Below are 14,621 nucleotides of genomic sequence, written 5' to 3' on the forward strand. Positions count from 1 at the left end.
CTTATTTGCCATTTCAGGGGACTTTTTCGAATAAGTTGTTGTACGCAAACCTGAGAAATAACTATTAATGGCCATTTTAGCCTCCATTTTTTCATAGATTTCTCCTCTGAAGGCTCTAAATTTTTGTTGTCTCTAATCCAATGGGTGGAGAGTATTATTTATGATGTCTCCCATACACAGCACACACAGACATGAGGGATTCGTGCTCCTCTGTAGCAGCAACCTGCAGGACATTAAATAGCAATACTTAGCTGTGCAGCTGTGATTCCAGCACTTTGGTGAGATAAAACACTTACTAAAAAGCAGCACTTTCTTTCTGCTTTTTTCCCCTTTTACTCTGCTCAACCCTCTTTCTCTCAATTCTATATACAGTGAAGGAAATAAATCCAGCACTCGTGTCCAAAAATAGTATAAAAACTTGCTTTTTTATTCAATTCATAATAAAATGGAAATGAATCATATCCATAAAATATAAAAAATCCCCATACAGATGAGATGAGATGTCAGGGGGGTACGCGTTTCGAGCTACATGCTCTTAATCTCAATCAAAGGGATTGAGATTAAGAGCATGTAGCTCGAAACGCGTACCCCCCTGACATCTCATCTCATCTGTATGGGGATTTTTTATATTTTATGGATATGATTCATTTCCATTTTATTATGAATTGAATAAAAAAGCAAGTTTTTATACTATTTTTGGACACGAGTGCTGGATTTTCTTCTCCTTGGAGTTTCACAGCCGGGCCGGCTTCACCGTGCACCTGTCTCCTATGGGAGTCTCCATGATGTCTGGGTGAGCTGATTCTACCCCTTTGTTTCCTTGTAGTGAAGGAAATAAGTATTTGATCCCTTGCTGATTTTGTAAGTTTGCCCACTGACAAAGACATGATCAGTCTATAATTTTAAGGGTAGGTTCATTTTAACAGTGAGATATAGAATATCCAAAATAAAATCCAGGAACCCACATTGTATAAATTCTATAAATATATTTGCATTTTGCAGAGTGAAATAAGTATTGGATCCCCTACCAACCATTAAGAGTTCTGGCTCCTACAGACACTTAGGCACTTAATCCCCTCGTTCCCTGCATTACAGACGCTGTCTTACATTGTCCCCTGTATACAAGACTCCTGTCCACAGACTCAGTCAGACTCTAACCTCTACAACATGGGCGACCAAAGAGCTTTCTAAGGATGTCAGGGACAAGATCATAGACCCGCACGAGGCTGGAATGGGCTACAAAACCATAAGAAGCTGGGTGAGAAGGAGACAAGTGTTGGTTCAATGGTAAGAAAATGGAAAAAATACAAAATGATTGTCAATCGCCATCGATCTGGGGCTCCATGCAAAATCTCACCTCATGGGGTATCCAGGATCATGAGGAAGGTGAGAGATCAGCCTAAAACTACACGGGAGGGGAACTTGTTAATGATCTGAAGGCAGCTGGGACCACCGTCACCAAGAAAACCATTGAAAACACATTACGCTGTAATGGATTAAAATCCTGCAGTGCCCGCAAAGTCCCAATGCTGAAGAAGGCCCATGTGCAGCCAGCCCATCTGAAGAAGGCCCATATTCAGCTGGCCCGTCTGAAGAAGGCCCATATTCAGCCGGCCCGTCTGAAGAAGGCCCATATTCAGCTGGCCCGTCTGAAGAACTCCCATGTGCAGCCGGCCCGCCTGAAGAAGGCCCATGTGCAGCCGGCCCGTCTGAAGAAGGCCCATGTGCAGCCAGCCCGTCTAAAGAAGGCCCACGTGCAACCAGCCCATCTGAAGAAGGCCCACGTGCAGCCGGCCCGTCTGAAGAAAGCCCATATACAGCCGGCCCGTCTGAAGAAAGCCCATGTGCAGCCGGCCCATCTGAAGAAAGCCCATGTGCAGCCGGCCCGTCTGAAGAAGGCCCATGTGCAGCCGGCCCGTCTGAAGTTTGCCAATGAACACCTGCATGATTCTGAGAGTGATTGGGAACAGCGTCCCCACTGCCAAGCATGGAGGTAGAAACATTATGTTTTGGGGGTGTTTCTCTGCTAAGGGCACAGGACTACTTCACCGCATCAATTGGACAATGGATGGAGCCATGTACTGTAAAATCCTGAGTGACAACCTCCTTCCCTCCGCCAGGACATTATAAATGGGTCGTGGCTGGGTCTTCCAGCATGACAATGACCCAAAACATACAGCCAAGGCAACAAAAGAGTAGCTCAAAAAGAAGCACATTAAGGTCATGGAGTGGCCTAGCCAGTCTCCAGACCTTAATCCCATAGAAAACCTACGGAGGAGCTGAAACTCCGAGATGCAAAGCGACAGCCTCAAAATGTTAATGATTTAGAGATGATCTGCAAAGAGGAGTGGAGCAAAATTCCTCCTGACTTGTGCAAACCTCATCATCAACTACAAAACACGTCTGACTGCTGCGCTGCCAACAAGGGAACGGCCACCAAGTATTAAGTCTTGTTTACCAGAGGGATGAAATACTTATTTCTCTCTGCAAAATGCAAATAAATTTATATAATTTACATAATGTGATTTGCTGGATTTTATTTTGGATATTCTATCTCTCACTGTTAGAATTAACCTACCCTTAAAATGACAGTCTGTTCATGTCTTTGTCAGTGGGCAAACTTACAACATCAGCAAGGGATCAAATACTTATTTCCTTTACTATAGACTTCAATATGCATCTGTAACCTGACCAGTCCGTGAGCACAGTCCCTCTTGTTTTGATCAAGCATATTTTAAGATCACAAATCCCTTAGGCTAACAGGTATACCTTGCAAAGAAGATAAAGTGAACACTCCAAAGGTTCAAAATAATGAATAATCAATAATTGATACATAAATGAGTGTGCAGTGTATGGAAAGGTGGGCAGCAGATCCAGCGATCCCCAACCCTATCCACGAGACACCTCCCGCATACAGAAAAAAAAACCTGAGCCCAATTCAGTAATGCTCCTTCCCCTGCAGAAAACACAGAGACACACTGCTGCTTATTTTAGCACATCTATATGAGCCTTGCTGAATATGTATACATGTACAGCAGGTAAAATACTGTTAAGTATTGAACACGTCACTAATTTTCTAAGTAAATATATTTCTAAAGGTGCTATTGACATGAATTTCTTACCAGATGTCAGTAACAGCCCATCCAATCAACACAGGCAAAGACATCAAACCATAGGTATTAATTAATTAAATGATGTGTAACAATGAAAAATGACAAAGGAAAAAGTATTGAATACATGAAGAAAGAAATGTGCAAAAGCTATGGAAAGTCATGACACTATAGCTGAAAGCTATCAGTAATTAGAAAGCAATCCTGCCACTTAGTGAAAAATAATATCAGCTGGTTCAATCGATGGCCTATAAAAAGGTGTCTCATTACCAAGGTGCCACACAAGAAACATCTCATGATGAGTAAAACCAGTGAGCTGTCTCAAGACCTTCACAACTTTATTGTTGCAAAACATATTGATGACATTGGGTACAGAAACATTTCTAAACTAATGAAGGTTACAGTGACCTCTGTTGGGGCCATAATCCAGAAGTGGAAATAACATAATTTCTTTATAAACCGGACATGATCAGGTGCTCCCCGCAAGATTTCAGACAGAGGAGTGAAAAGAATTATCAGAAGAGTTGTCCAAGAGCCAACAGAAAGTTGTGGAGAGTAACAGAATGACCTGGAATCAGCAGCTACAATTATTTCATAGAAAACAATAAGTCACGCACTCCCCGTCCATGGCTTGTATGCACGCTCCTGTATGCACGCTCATGACACACGACTCCATTGCTGAACAAAAAGCAGGTTCAAGCACTTTTAAATTTTGCTTAACAACATTTAGACAAGCCTGTGAAATACTGGAAGACTAAAGTCTGGTCAGATCAGACCAAAATTGAAGTGTTTGGAGGCCATAATACATATCATCTTTGGAGGCCAAAAGGCAAATCAGTCCAAAAACATCAACACCAACGGTGTGGAGGTGGGAACATCATGGTGTGCGGCTGATGTTCAGTATATGGAACTGGTAAACTTCATATAATTGAAAGAAGGATGAATGGATAAAATATACAGAGACATTCTTAACTTAATAAAAATCTGCTGCCATCTACCAGGATGATGACGATGAAACGAGGGTTGACATTTCAGCAAAACAATGACCCCAAACACACAGCCAAGGAAACTCTCCACTGGCCTCAGAGAAAGGCCAGTGTCACACTTACGAGTGCCTCGCGTGTATCTCACGCGAGTCTTGCGTTGCATCACCTGGCGCGGACTCACACTCTCCGGACAGGAGCGTCTCAGCTGCATAGAGATGCATGCAACCGACCCGCTCCTGTGAGGAGAGTGTAAGGGCGGCTTTGCACGTTGAGACAAATCGAAAGTGACGCACATCCGGCGTTGCAGTTGATATCGCAACGTGTAAAACCTTTTTGATACAATGAACGAGCGTCGTTATCGTATCATCGCTGCAGCCTCCGACATTTCCATAATGCCGATGGTGCGACAGGTACGATGTTGTTCCTCGTTCCTGCGGCAGCACACATCGCTGTGTGTGAAGCCGCAGGAGCGAGGAACACCACCTTACCTGCCGCCGGCTGCAATGAGAAGGAAGGAGGTGGGCGGGATGTTTACATCCTACTCATCTCCGCCCCTCCGCTTCAATTGGCCGCCTGCTGTGTGATGTCACTGTGATGCCGCATGACCCGCCCCCTAAGGAAGGAGGCGGGTCGCCGGCCAGAGCGACGTCACAGGGCAGGTATGTGCGTGTAAAGCTGCCGTAGCGATAATAATCGCTACGGCAGCTTTCACTAGATATCGCACGTGCGACGGGGGCAGGACTATCGCTGCAGCATCGGTAACACATTGTTACCGATGTCGCAACGTGCAAAGCCCGCCTAAATCCGTGCCGGGTGATGCAACTCGAGACTCGCGAGAGATACACGCGAGGCACTCGCAAGTGTGACACCGGCCAAATAAAATAAATCTGCTGGAATGTCCAACCCGATCACCGAAGCTGAATCCAATAGAAAATGTATGAAAGGAACTAAAGGTCAGAGTTAATGGCAGGAGCCGGGACCTACAGGATGTGAGGAGTGTGTGTGTGTGGAAGAATGGACCAAAATCACACCTGAGCAATGCAGACGACTAGTGTCTCCATACAGGAGGTGTGTTGAAACTTCATTATCAACAAAGGCTTTTGTATGAAGTATTGAATACATTTCAGTAAGCGTGTTCACTATTTTTTTACTGTGTCATTTTGTATTATTACACATAATTTATGGACATCTATGGTTTGATTTATTTGCCTGTGTGGATTGGATGGGTTGTTACTGACATCTGGTGAGAAATTCATGCCAATAGAAATATATTTACTTAGAAAATTGGTGACATGTTCAATACTTATTTCATCCGCTGTACATTTTTTTTCACTATTTTGCCCATCGGAGGCATTAATGGTGTAGCATTATATGACTGAGATCACAAGAAGAGAAAAGACAGCGCCACTCTTCTGCACAGGTTGGGTGTGGTATTGCAGCCCAACCTTGTTCACTTCAATGGGACCAAGCTGCAATATTAGAATAAAGGTGGCTTTACGCGCAGCGACATCGCTAATGAGATGTCGTTCGTGACGCACATCCGGCCTCGTTAGCGACGTCGTTGCGTGTGACACCTACGAACGACCGCTAACGATCAAAAATACTCACCTAATCGTTGCTCGTTGACACGTTGTTCAAATCCAAAATATCGTTGCTGGTGCAGGACGCAGGTTGTTCGTCGTTCCTGAGGCAGCACACATCGCTACGTGTGACATCGCAGGAACGACGAACAACAGCGTACCTGCGTCCTCCGGCAACGAGGTGGGCGTGTCTTTCCTTCGGTTGCTGTCCGCCCCTCCGCTTCTATTGGACGGCTGCCGTGTGACGCCGCATGAACTTCCCCCTTAGAAAAGAGGCAGTTTGCCGGCCACAGCGACGTCGCTAGGCAGGTAAGACCGTGTGACGGGTGTAAGCGATGTTGTGCGCCACGGGAAGCGATTTGCCCGTGACGCACAAACGACGGGGGCGGGTGCGATCGCTATCGACATCGCTAGTGATGTCGCTGCATGTAAAGCAGCCTTAACCCATGATCAGGGGTGACATCTTTTCCTTAATCCAGTTTAACCCTTTTATCACAGGGAACTTGCCTTGGTCAATGGCCTCCTTTAAACATGGGACTTTGTACACCAGCAAATACCTTGCTTTAATAAGAAAATGGCCAAAAAAACAATTAAAACTCGTTCTCCGAACTGCAGACTGATAAAGGGGCCGCGGGGCGCAGATTCCAGCAGAATAATTAGCTTTCCATGTGGTGAGAGAGAATTGTGTTGACATAATGTAAAATATCTAGAAACAGAGGTGCCCACAACCGGCTCTCAAATATCCGCGAATGGCTCCCCCGCCGCCGATCCCGCACAATCTTGTCTCGCTGATGGCGGTGCATGTGGTTTAATGCAGGATGTGAAAGTGAGAGGAAAACACATGATGTCACGGTGCAGCCGTCCTGTCAGCTCCGCTTCTTATAAGCTCTGGGGGATCCTCGCTCCACCGCTGCTGCGAAATCAGAGAAAGAACCACTTCTATACTTTACTTTTTCCAACTGAATTGGCTGAATGGAATTAGCTGGAAACTATTTAGCCCAGCGCCTGCAGCGTCCGCGACCGGCGACTGCACAGAGTAATAAAGCGGCCTGAGTAATTAGAATCTGCCCTTCATTTACTTATAGTGTAGACCTGACTGGACATCAACCGGCGTCACAACAGCCGGGCTTTATACAGTGGGTGCGGAAAGTATTCAGACCCCTTCAAATTTTTCACTCTTTGTTTCATTACGGACATTTGGTAAAATCTTATTAATGTGCACTCTGCCCCCATCCCCCATCTTGACAGAAAAAACCCCAATTTTTGCAAATGTTTTAAACAATAAAAACTGAAATATCACATGGTCATAAGTATTCAGACCCTTTGCTCAGGCACTCCTATTAAGGCTACATTCATGCGACCATTCCGTTTTTGCGGTACGTTTTTTTCACGGATGCATCCGTGTGGCATCCGTTCTGTTCTGTATACGGTCCATGTGTCATCCGTGTGCCTTCCGTTTGTTTTGCAGACCGCAAAAACGGAAGCAGCTACAAAGATAGATAGATGGGTAGATATAGAGATCGATACATAGATATAGAAACAGAGAGATAGAGGGATAGATAGATAGATAGATACATAGATAGAGGGATAGATAGAGGGATAGATAGAGGGATAGATAGATAGATAGAGGGATAGATAGATAGATAGAGGGATGGATAGAGGGATAGATAGAGGGATAGATAGATAGAGGGATAGATAGATAGATAGAGGGATAGATAGATAGATAGAGGGATAGATAGAGGGATAGATAGATAGAGGGATAGATAGATAGATAGAGGGATGGATAGAGGGATAGATAGAGGGATAGATAGATAGATAGATAGATAGATAGATAGATAGATAGATAGATAGATAGATAGAGGGATAGATAGATAGATAGAGGGATAGATAGAGGGATAGATAGATAGATAGATAGATAGATAGAGGGATAGATAGATAGATAGAGGGATAGATAGAGGGATAGATAGATAGATAGATAGAGGGATGGATAGAGGGATAGATAGAGGGATAGATAGATAGATAGATAGATAGATAGATAGATAGATAGATAGATAGAGGGATAGATAGATAGATAGAGGGATAGATAGAGGGATAGATAGATAGATAGATAGATAGATAGATAGAGGGATAGATAGATAGATAGAGGGATAGATAGAGGGATAGATAGATAGATAGATAGATAGATAGATAGATGGATAGATAGATAGATAGAGGGATAGATAGATAGATAGATAGATAGAGGGATAGATAGATAGATAGAGGGATAGATAGAGCGATAGATAGATAGATAGAGGGATAGATAGATAGATAGATAGATAGATAGATAGAGGGAGGGAGGGATAGATAGATGGATAGAGGGATAGATAGATAGATAGAGGGATAGATAGATAGATAGATAGATAGATAGAGGGATAGATAGATAGATAGAGGGATAGATAGATAGATAGAGGGATAGATAGATAGATAGATAGATAGATAGAGGGATAGATAGGTAGATAGAGGGATAGATAGATAGAGGGATAGATAGATAGATAGAGGGATGGATAGAGGGATAGATAGAGGGATAGATAGATAGATAGATAGATAGATAGAGGGATAGATAGATAGATAGAGGGATAGATAGAGCGATAGATAGATAGATAGAGGGATAGATAGATAGATAGATAGATAGATAGAGGGAGGGATAGATAGAGGGATAGATAGATGGATAGAGGGATAGATAGATAGATAGATAGATAGAGGGATAGATAGATAGATAGATAGATAGATAGATAGAGGGATAGATAGATAGATAGAGGGATAGATAGATAGATAGAGGGATAGATAGATAGATAGATAGATAGATAGATAGATAGATAGATAGATAGATAGATAGATAGATAGATAGAGGGATAGATAGGTAGATAGAGGGATAGATAGATAGAGGGATAGATAGATAGATAGATAGATAGATGGATAGATAGATATAGATGATAGATAGAGGGATAGATAGATAGATAGATAGATAGATAGATAGCTAGAGGGATAGATAGATAGATAAAGGGATAGATAGATAGATAGATGGATAGATGGAGAGATAGATAGATAGATAGATATAGATGATAGATAGATAGATATAGATGATAGATAGATAGATAGAGGGATAGATAGATAGATATAGATGATAGATAGATAGATAGAGGGATAGATAGATAGATAGATAGATAGATATAGATGATAGATAGATAGATAGATAGACCGATAGATAGATAGATGGATAGATAGATAGATATAGATGATAGATAGATAGATAGATAGATAGATAGATAATGTGGCGCCCTGGACAAGCCAGGGGTCACAGTTAATGACATCACCACACCCTACACCCCGGTTAGGCACATCAAAGCTAGACCCAAAAATCCTTGTTGCCTTGCTCCAGGGGCTGATGTTCACACCAGGGGGTGGAGCCAGGCGGTTGGTCCCCCCCACCGAGGGGTTCACAGTCCTGGAGGCGGGAAAAGAGCTCAGATTAGTGTTGGAGGTGAAAGTGGAAGGAGCAAACAGATTAGTTTTGGACAGAAAAGTGTGAGGAGCAAAGTGGTAGGAGAGCAACTGTGAGACTGCGTCCGGGTGTGTGCCCCGGACAGTGACAGCAAGGTTAGCAGACGGCGGTGACTGTCTGCAGGAGTGGCCTATCGGAGTTGCCGTAAGGACCGTGGACGGGCTGTGGACGGGCTGTGGCCCGGCGGTACCGGACCGGTACACAAGGAGAAGCCAGCACCATTGGCAGGGGCCTTTCGGACCCCGGCAAGGCTTGGAGTCGCCGTGAATTTGCCAAATCCGTCAGTGAAGGGGACCTCCGGGTTTCCAAACGACTAAGTCCCGATTGAAGGCAACAGTCCAACCGTATGAGAGAGACACCGCCACTGCCAAGGCACCAGTTTCTCAGGGCCAGCGCCTGCGGGCAAAGAGGGGCTCCTCCGGCCCATATCCAAGCCGGGGAGCGGGTTACCGGTGGGAACCCATTGGAACCAACAGAAGTACTAGGTGCAGGGAAAGAGACAGTCACCGTTAACTACCGGGGAAAAGCAACAGCAGCCGTCCGTGGGAACCGTCTTTCCAGCCGTGTGTTTTACCGAGAACTGTGTCATCGTCTCAGGCTGAGTGAGTACCACCGTGCCATGCGGCACAGCGCTGCCCCCGCGACCCTGCACCTCACCAGGCCCCGCAACCCGCCTGCCATCACCCATCCTCCACCCCATCACGGGGCCCCGGGACAACCAACCCCTACCCACGGAGGGGAGAACTAACAACTCAGCTGCTCCCTGTCACCGCTCCCGGGATCCCCATACAGAGCAGCGGTGGTGTTACCAAAAATCACCACAACCGTGGGTGGCGTCACGGACAATAACCAAATCCCCACCACCAACCAACCCCTTTCACTCACGGGCGAGGAGCGCCGCTCGAGACCCTGGGATCCGGCCCACCGCTTGAGCCACCACCGAGCAGCAGCAGCCGCCGCAGCAGCGGCCGGACCCGAGCTGTGGGAGAGCGCAGGGTTGCCATCCTCCTCCCCGCCCGTGACAACTATGTAGATAGATAGATAGATAGATAGATAGATAGATAGATAGATAGAGGGATAATGTCCCACCCCCTGCATATCCTAGGCTGGCACCCTTTAGTGACTTTCATGTGGCACTAAAGGGTGCTTAGCCTTGTATTTAGCAAAAAAAAATAAAAATAATAAAAAAAAACGACGAGGGCTCCCCCTATGTTTTGTAGCCAGCCGTGACACACATACGTTGTTGCGTGTGACAGCAAGGAACGAGCATTAACGATGGAAAATACTCACCTTATCGTCCATCGTTGAAGCGTCGTTCCTTTTTAAAAAATCGTTGATTGTTGAGGACGCAGGTTGTTCGTAGTTCCTGCGGCAGCGCACATCGCTACGTGTGACACCTCGGGAACGACGAACTGCAGCTTACCTGCGGCCGCCGGCAATGAGGAAGGAAGGAGGTGGGCGGGATGTTCCGGCCGCTCATCTCCGCCCCTCCGCTTCTATTGGGTGGCCGCTTAGAGATGTCGCTGTGATGCCGAACGAAACGCCCCCTTAGAAAGGTGGCGGTTCGCCGGCAACAGTGACGTCACTAGACAGGTAAGTCCATGTGACGGCTCCTAACGATTTTGTGCGCCACGGGCAGCGATTTGCCTGTGACGCACAAACGACGGGGGCGGGTGCTTTCACCAGGGATATCGCTAGTGTGTAACACCCCCTTTATATCTAATCAGTATTGTTCTGTTTCTGTGCATTGTAAAATGTGCTTTGCAGCTGCTGCTTGGCATTATTGTGTTATCCTATGCCATATGTGTGGTATTGTCACTCATACTGCTATAGCTATACGAATGCGGTGATGGATCTAGTGATATACAAGTGATTAGCGATTTCAGGGCTAGTACATGATATGGTAGACGTACCTCAGATTCAATAATGCCAATGAGCAGTGGTGGTGAGGTCTGAAGGGCTGCTCATTAAGAGTGATGCGGGCGTCACACGGGATGATAAATCGTGCGATCGCATAAGCGATCGTACCCGCCCCCGTCGTTTGTGCGTCACGGGCAATTAGTTGCCCGTGGCGCACAAAGTGGTTAAACCCCCGTCACACGCAGTTACCTGCTGAGCGACCTCCCTGTCGGCGGCGAACGTCCGTTTCTTGAAGGGGGAGGGACATTCGGCGTCACAGCGACGTCACACAGCAGCCGGCCAATAGAAGCGGAGGGGCGGAGATGAGCGGGACGTAAACATCCCGCCCACCTTGTTCCTTCTGCATTGGCCGCAGGTAAGCTGCAGTTCATCATTCCCGGGGTGTCAGACGGAGCGATGTGTGCTACCACGGGTACAATGAAAAACCGGCGCAAAGAAGAATAAACGATTTTTTAAAAATGCGGATCCTTCTGTCTCTTCATGTCATCCCAGAGAACATCAGTGATATGCAGTGCCGGATACAGGTCTCCTTGTTCTTAATGATATTGACTGGATGTTTAGGTTCGTTGTCCTTCTTCAGAATCTATGTGGAGCCAATCAGACACCTCCCTGAGGATATTATATGATGGATAAGTATTTGCCTGTAGTTCTGTAACATCCCGAATCCGCTCCAGCGACTTCTACTTCGATCGCCAGGTGACGCCGTGTTCCTGCTGTGGATAGTGCTGGTGATGGGAGAGGAGTCGATGCCAGCGGCGCCGGTGGGTGCAAGCTCTGCTCATGAAGTTACCATCATTCAGCTACAGCCTATGGGAAGACACCACACCCTTCTTGGTTCCCCTCCTGTCTGCTGACATCTGCCAGAGATAGTTCTGATTTTCTGGCTCCTGATCCGCCCTATTCTGTTTAGTGATTCTGCTGTTCTGACTTCTGCGTGTTTTCTGACTACCCTTCTGCCTGCTATTTATGTACCTCGCTGCCTGATCCGGATTTGACCTCTGCTCCGTTTTCTGATTACGTCCTTGTCTGCCGATTCTGTCCCTGTTTTGCATTTCCCGGTTTGACCCTGCCTGACGATTACTCTCATCGGACTGCAGCCTTCCACAGGTAGTGATGTGGCGCCCCTGACCTGGTCAGGCACCACTGAGTACTGCACCCATGCTGGGGACAGTACAATACAGGTAATCCAGAAGGCTGACCGAGGTGTGGTACACAGGCGCATAGTAATCAGGTCTCACACATGTACCCATGAGAGGACCCCTGGGGATCCCAGGAGGGGGAAAAGCCTTCACCTTCACTGGAATAGTGGAGGGGGCCAAAAGCCTCCATCTCCTCTCAAGGGGTGTGGTAAGAGAGTCTGGTTGCTAGGTGGCGTAGGCAGGCACAAAGGGAAAAGAGAAGGAGGGGTAGACAGTCAGGAGTCTGAAGCAGAGGGTGGAGGAGTGAGCAGCAGGAAAGTGAAGCTCAGACAGGAGCAGCAGTGAAGGTCCCAGATGTGAGCCGGTTCAGAGCAGAGTCCAGGGAGCTCCGAGGAGAGCTGACCCCTTCCCCTGGGCTGCTGTAGTCTGACAGCGTCCGCGCAGTGGCTACCGACGGGGGAGAACGGTCAACTAGGAGGGCTACCCGAAACCCATCTCAGCTAGAGAGAGAGCACGGAGTGGGAAGTAAGGAGACTGCTAGAGAGTACCAGGCCCAAACGGGCGGCAGTTCCCGAAGCGGAGATAGATCCAGCTTTCTTTTGCTAAACCTGCCGGTGTGGGGCTCTCAAAGCCCACGCCACAACACCACAAAAGCCGCAGCCACGTAGCCACAGTTAGGGCCCATAGGTCACAGGAGGCAAGCAGCTGGAGTGGCCTGGTCCAGGCGACAAGCAAACGGCGAACGAAGGGGAGAGAGGCTGCAGCATCTTCCCTGGGTGACCCCCATAGGGACTCAAAGTCGGGGTTACCCCAAACCACCAAGGGCTAAGGAAGGCGAGTTGGTAGTCACCCTCACAAGTCAGCCTGAAGGACACCTGGTTCCCACTTGGTTCATCCCAGCTACGCCCGGGTCACTCACCCTGCCATCAACTGTGAGTAAAAACCCTGAAAGACATCCTGCTTGTGTGGAGTTATTCTGCGCCTTGTGGTTCTACACACCTACACAGGGCCCTGGGGCTTGCCTCACTCTCAGGAGGCTATTCCAACTAACTGCACTCACCATCAGCCCCAGGCGTCCCTCAACCTGCAGTGGCGGTCCCCACTGACCGCAATACTGAGAGTGGCGTCACGACAAATAGAAGAAGATCTCCTACCTGTGACAAGATCCAGCCGAGTGGAGTCCCTGAAGGTAATGCGCCGACACAACACCTGTGGGGCTTCACATCTGGCGTCACGAACAGGATAAGGACTAGACCTGTTCAGACAGGTGACCATGTGCCTAGGCGGTCCGCTTGAAAAATTGGAAGCGCCGCCATATTGCCACCATGAAAAGCGCGCTGAAAAACAACAGCAGCCCGCGCTGGAAGAAGTTACCGCCCACGAAGAGGTGTGGCTACCCAGAGATCCCCTGCAGAGTTCTGACCTCGCTTGTGAAGAGAGCGGAAGCGTCCAGAGACGTCGGGACAGAAAGGGAGCCAGAAGCCTGCTGCTGGGAGAGGAGCTGCTGAAGGAGGCAGAGCGGAAACTGAACAGCTTGCTACTAGAGGCAACGGCGAGTCCACAGCTGGAGAGTCGTGCAGGAGAGGGCGCAGAGGAAATGGCGTCTGACCGCAGAAACCCAGAACCGGGCTCCGCTGCCTGGTGGTATCGGGAGCTGGCCCAGTTCTGCGACCGACTGGAGACTCGGGTCGTGGAGCAGATCAGAGAAGAACGCATGGAACTTCTGGAGATGGCTGCCGCGGTTCAGGCCTATGAAGGGGGAACCGCACGACGAGTGCCAGACCGGACGGCGACGACTCAGACCCCGATGCTGCCACCGATGGGTGAGTCCAGTATTACCCCTGCCGGCCCGGATGCCCCGACCCCTGCTGCCACGCCCGCGGTCCCTGAAGAGGCGCCCGGCGCGGCGACGCTGAGCCAGGCCGCAGCCACGCCAGGTGCGGCCCGCCAAGCCCAGGCCGCCGCAGCGATGCCCTGCGCGGCCCGCCAAGACCCGGCCGCCGCAGCGATGCCCTGCTCGGCCCGCCAAGCCCCGGCCGCCGCAGCGATGCCCTGCTCGGGCCGCCAAGCCCCGGCCGCCGCAGCGATGCCCTGCTCGGCCCGCCAAGCCCCGGCCGCCGCAGCGATGCCCTGCTCGGCCCACCAAGACCCGGTCCCTGCAGCGACGCCCAGCCCAGCCTGCACAGACCCCATCGCAGCTGCGACGCCGATCCAGGCCGCCGCCATACAGGGCGCGGCCCGCCAAGACCAGGCCGCCGCCATACAGGGCGCGGCCCGCCAAGACCAGGCCGCCGCCGTACAGGGCGCGGCCCGCCAAGACTAGGCCGCCGCCATACAGGGCGCGG

General features: G+C 48.7%; 1 protein-coding gene across 2 annotated transcripts in view; it reads right to left on the minus strand.

Moving 5' to 3' along the window:
• Positions 1 to 14,621, minus strand: part of GAS2 (growth arrest specific 2) — a 129,475-nt gene that overhangs the window by 98,088 nt on the left and 16,766 nt on the right. The gene's annotated exons all lie outside the window — the stretch shown is intronic.

The sequence above is a fragment of the Anomaloglossus baeobatrachus genome, chromosome 10 (assembly GCF_048569485.1).
Source record: "Anomaloglossus baeobatrachus isolate aAnoBae1 chromosome 10, aAnoBae1.hap1, whole genome shotgun sequence".
Lineage (NCBI taxonomy): Eukaryota > Metazoa > Chordata > Amphibia > Anura > Aromobatidae > Anomaloglossus > Anomaloglossus baeobatrachus.